This window comes from Triticum aestivum, chromosome 2B (assembly GCF_018294505.1).
Source record: "Triticum aestivum cultivar Chinese Spring chromosome 2B, IWGSC CS RefSeq v2.1, whole genome shotgun sequence".
NCBI classification, from domain to species: Eukaryota; Viridiplantae; Streptophyta; class Magnoliopsida; order Poales; family Poaceae; genus Triticum; species Triticum aestivum.
This window is the reverse complement of record NC_057798.1, coordinates 602,649,876-602,655,875: the sequence shown is the minus strand read 5'-3', so window position 1 is coordinate 602,655,875 and position 6,000 is coordinate 602,649,876.

Below are 6,000 nucleotides of genomic sequence, written 5' to 3'. Positions count from 1 at the left end.
GTGATGCAGCACAGTAGCGTAAGTATTTCCCTCAGTTTTTGAGAACCAAGGTATCAATCCAGTAGGAGGCTCCTCACAAGTCCCACGAACCTACACAAACAAACAAAGAACTCGCAACCAACGCGATAAAGGGGTTGTCAATCCCTTCACGGCCACTTGCGAAAGTGAGATCTGATAGAGATAATATGATAAGATAAATATATTTTTGGTATTTTATAATATAGATGCAGAAAATAAAGATGCAAATAAAAGTAGATTGAAAGCTTATATGATAAAGATAGACCCGGGGGCCATAGGTTTCACTAGAGGCTTCTCTCAAGATAGCATAAGTATTACGGTGGGTGAACAAATTACTGTCGAGCAATTGATAGAAAAGCGAATAATTATGAGATTATCTAGGCATGATCATGTATATAGGCATCACGTCCGTGACAAGTAGACCGACTCCTGCCTGCATCTACTACTATTACTCCACACATCGACCGCTATCCAGCATGCATCTAGAGTATTAAGTTCATAAGAACAGAGTAACGCATTAAGAAAGATGACATGATGTAGAGGGATAAACTCAAGCAATATGATATAAACCCCATCTTTTTATCCTCGATGGCAACAATACAATACGTGCCTTGCAACCCTTTCTGTCACTGGGTAAGGACACCGCAAGATTGAACCCAAAGCTAAGCACTTCTCCCATGGCAAGAAAGATCAATCTAGTAGGCCAAACCAAATCGATAATTCAAAGAGACTTGCAAAGATAACTCAATCATACATAAAAGAATTCAGAGAAGATTCAAATATTATTCATAGATAAACTTGATTATAAACCCACAATTCATCGGATCTCGACAAACACACCACAAAAAGAGTTTACATCGAATAGATCTCCACAAGAGAGGGGGAGAACATTGTATTGAGATCCAAAAAGAGAGAAGAAGCCATCTAGCTAATAACTATGGACCCGAAGGTCTGTGGTAAACTACGCACGACTCATCAGAAGGGTTATGGTGTTGATGTAGAAGCCCTCCATGGTGGATTCCCCCTTCGGTAGAACACCGACGACAGCTCCAAGATGTGATCTCGCGGATACAGAAGGTTACGGTGGCGGAAATATTTCTTCGGTGGCTCCCTGGATGTTTTCGGGGTATGTAGGCTTATATAGGAGGAAGAAGTACGTCAGTGGCTGCCCGAGGGGCCCACAAGATAGGGGGCGCGCCCAGGAGGGGTGGGCGCGCCCTCCTATCTCGTGGCCGCCTCGGCTGCTTCTTGGCTTGCACTCCAAGTCCTCTGGATCACGTTCGTTCCAAAAATCACGCTCCCGAAGGTTTCATTCCGTTTGGACTCCATTTGATATTCCTTTTCTTCGAAATATTGGAATAGGAAAAAAACAGCAATACGGGTTGGGCCTCCGGTTAGTCGGTTAGTCCCAAAAATGATGTAAATGTGTAAAATAAAGCCCATAAACATCCAAAACAGGTAATATAATAGCATGGAACAATAAAAAATTATAGATACGCTGGAGGTATCACTCACCCACCGCACTATATCATGCTCCCAAGGGGCGACGCTCATCTCATTGTACTGCGGCAAAGGCGTCCTCTAAGAAGACGACGCTTGCACATGGCGAGTCTTTGAAAAGAAAGGCAAATGATGATACTGCCGGGCCCTCTCCTTCATTAAAGAGGTACAATTTTTTAACATGCACTCAGTGGATAGGTCGGACAGTAATGTTTCCTGTTGTGCCATATCGTAGGAGGAGTGTACGGCGGACTATATCCGGAGACCTGGCCGGCCATGCACAGGCTAATCCGGCCCCGGACCCTACCACAAGGACTGGGGTTGACGCGGAGGCAATGCCGGATTGTCATCTCCCAGAGGATTCGGATAATGTATCCGTTACCAACTCTGAAGTGGAGAGTGTGATGAATCATCAGCGGCGGAGAGCGGCTATGCATGACCCAAATTTCATCGGAGAGGCATTCAATGCTTTCAGCTCAGCGGATGCATGCATCCGAGCTGCTCGGGATGGACTTGCCGGAGCCACTCACCAGCTTCAAAGCATATGCGGGTAAGAACTTTTGTGCAGATTTAATAATCATATGCCAGTAGCCCCTGAGTCTTGAAGTAGTTGGCCCAACTGATTTAAGGGTTGTTACGTCATTAGGTACTCACTTAGAAAAATAACACATTATCCAAGGAGCTAGAAGAATACCGAACTAAGCTAACTATTGCCACCGCCGAACTGGAAATTTAAAGAAATCCATGGAGGCACCTGATGGTAAGCACAACAGTAGCCCAGAAATAAGATTCCGTGGCTACAATGACTTTGCTTAAATATGCATCGTTTTGTTGGTAGGGTCGACAGATCATCTAGAGGAGAGAATAAGGACTACTCAAGCGGACAAACAAAATGCCAAAGGGCAAGAAGCCGCTAGTCAACGTGTATTAATACGGACCATTAATGAGAAGAACAAACTACATGATGCAAACGTCAAGCAAGCTGAAGAACTGAAGGACGTAAGAGCCCAACTATCGGATGCCTTGAAGGAGAACAGAAAGCTGAAAGGCGGCATATTCAGTATGCTCTTTAACCTGACTTTCGCACGGTCCCCTGATGGAAAGTTTTACGAGTTTGTTTCTGTAGGTGTGCTGACTGGGAGTCCCGAGGGAGAATTGTCTGGATTTCAAGGCGACCTGCTACAAGAGCTGTCCAAAGTGCACGAGCGAGCTCGGAAAGCAATGAGGAACATGGCTAAGGCTTTATGGCCATCCGATTCTCCTCCAAGAAGTATGGAGGTGCTCGTGAATTTATTCAAGGGAGCTCATCGCCGTTTTGGGCAATGGAAGATATCAGCATGTCGAGAAGGCGCACAAGAGGCCTGGGCCATGGTGAAAATGCGGTATACCGGACTTGATCCGAATCATATGGCCTGGGTCGGACCTCGGGGACCAGATGGACAAGAAATTCCTGTTAGCTTAGTGTACGACCAAGTAAAGATAGCCGCTAAGTTTTCTCAACAGGATTGTAAAGTAGACAACCTGTTAGATGGTCTAGAGGAGAAAGAAGTTTTTGAGTCCAAGTAGCAATGTACTTTTATCGGCAAACTTATCTCTAGCCGAATTGTAAACAATTTTCATGGCAGACTTTCTGCTTCGACCTCCAAAACCCAAGGTTTGGAGTGTTCCCGAATACTATACCGTCGGTAAACACCAAAGTATGTTCGGAAACCAGGCAATCCGGTCATAGTTGCTTGAACAGACAAGTTGTATTCGGGGAGTTATGTTATATTACATTTGACGGTAAGAACCATCTTCCAGAGAGAATAGTTCCGTTAAGGGTTCCTCTCCCTGGGCCAGCATGCATTTTTTTTTGTGCATGCCGAAGCTGTGATGCTAAAAATCACAGTACATGCTATATTTTGGGGGCTTATATTGCAGCGAGGGCAATTCATCTTTTTTACGCCGACCGATTATTCCCTTAAGAACACTAGCTTTCGGCTTCACCCGTCTGAGGTACATGTCCGGATAACCCGGCTGTAACAATAGCAGAGGTGCTCCCTTTATGCCCTAGCTGAACAAGCGGGAACGTAGGGCATAAGCACAGGAGCCAGGCAACCCAGCTTGGCCAAAACTTAAGCCATAAAGGTGCATATAATGGCGAAGAGAAGACATATATGAGTAGACAACACATATATACGGTGAGCTTGATGCTCGAAAAATGATAATGATAATAAGCTTCCGTGAAAAGAAGCCCCCAGGTATTGTGGGGTATGTACATTTAAGGATGTATGCCCCTCAAGTATGCGGTTTATCCGAACACGAGCTAGAAGTCGTATAAAAATGAGAAAAAATAAAAAAGTGAAAGGGAGAAAAGAAGGAACGAGGAAAAAGGTATAAGTGCGGACTTAGGCGTAGAATCTTCAGAGCTGGGCAGCGTTCCTTGGGTTTGGTTCCAAGCAATTATCCGAAGCATTGCGAAGGCGATAGGCTCCTCTAGTGAGAACTTCATCGATAATGAAGGGACCCTCTCATTTGGGCTTGAGCTTGTCCTTCTTCTTCTCTGGTGGGCGTAGAACGAGTTCACCGACATTATAAGTCTTTGCTCGTACTTCCCTGTTTGATATCGCCGAGCCTGCTATTGGTAGAATGCGGAACGGGCCTTCACGACATCGCGCACCTCCTCCAGGCCGTCCAGATCGTCCTGTCAATCGAGTTCGGCTTCTCTTTCTTCGTACATGCGCACTCAAGGCGAGTCATGAATAATGTTGCAAGGCAAGACTGCCTCCACGTCATACACCATGAAGAAAGGTGTATATCCGGTCGTGCGATTGGGCGTGGTCCGCAGCCCCCAGAGTACGGGAGTTCCTCAACCTAGTGCTTGTCTGATTCTTGCAGAGATCGCACTAGTCTGGGTTTGATGCCGCTCATTATCAGGCCGTTAGCCCATTCGACCTGACCGTTTGTCTAAGCGTGATATATAGAGGCGTAATCAAGCTTGATGCCCAAATTAGCACACCAAGTTTTCACCTCATCGGCCGTAAAGTTAGAGTCATTGTCAATAATAATACTGTGTGAGACACCATAACGGTGTACGACACCGGATATGAAGTCTATAACCGGTCCAGCTTCGGCCGTTTTGACTGGTTTGGCTTCTATCCACTTAGTGAACTTGTCGACCATAACCAGTAAATATTTCTTCTTATGGCTTCCCCCTTTAAGGGGTCCGACCATGTCTAGCCCCTAGACCGCAAAAGGCCAAGTAATGGGGATTGTTCATAGGGTAGTGTGCGGCATATGGCTTTGATTGGCGAAAAGCTGACATCCAATGCAGCGCTGTACGAGGTCCTGTGCGTCTGCTCAGGATGTGGGCCAAAAGGAACCGTACAGAAGGCCTTACTTACAAGGGCCCGAGCTGCGGCATGATGGCCACCAAGACCGGCGTGTATTTCAGCCAAGAGTTGTCGTCCCTCTTCTTCGGAGATACATCTTTGAAGGACTCCGGTAGTACTTTTCTTGTACAATTCCCCCTCATGAACTTTGTAGGCCTTCGAGCGTCGAACAATACAGCGGGCCTCAGTCTGATCATCAGAGGAGAAAGGAAAGAGGGGAAGCGATAAGGAAGGGGAGGGATTCGGCCTCCCCCTTCCTTCCCTCCTCCCTCCTCTTTCCTTCCCCCTCCGGTGAAAAAGGAAAGGGGGGGGCGAATTGGGGAGGAACCCCAAGTAGGATTCAGCCTACTTGGGGCGCCCCCTTGGCTGCTCCGTCTCACTCCCACCTATATATATGAGGGGGGAGGCGCCTAGATATCAAGTTTGACTAGATTTGAAAGTTTGAATTTGAATTTAATGAATTTGCTCAAATCACTAGATTGCTTATAATTTGAGCTAGGAGTATTCTATTTAGATGGTTCTTTTTGCTACTAGTTCTTTGTGACTATGTTTATCAGTAGTAATTAATTGGAGGATTTTATAATTATTTAAAATTAGGTTTTTATGAAAACAGTTCTGTTTTAGTGTTTTATAGGTTTTATGCTATTTATTTTAATTTTAATTGCTTTAAATTGTTTTCTTTAGTTTTTTGACATATTCTTTTTGTTTCTGTTAGGTTATCAGTAGCTATTTTATTTTTAGTATTTTTTGTATTTTATTTCTTTTATCCTACTAGAAAACTTGTTTTGAGCTAGGAGTTTATATTTAAAAGTGCCTTATAAATCCTGTACAACCATTGCCGTTTTATACATGTAAAAACATACTTTTCTGTAATCTTTTTCCCTCCATTTTCTTTCCTGCCATCTTCTTTGCCGCCATTCTCTCCCGCCATTCTCTCCCGCCACACTAAGGAGTGCTTGATCGACGGAGGATGACTATGATGCCTTCATGTGGAGTGTGAAACACTGTGTGAGAGAAGTCGTAAGTGTGAAACACTCTCCGATGATGATGATGGAGCTGCAAACACTTATGAGTTCTCTCAGACAGTGTTTCACACTCTACCAGCAGCACC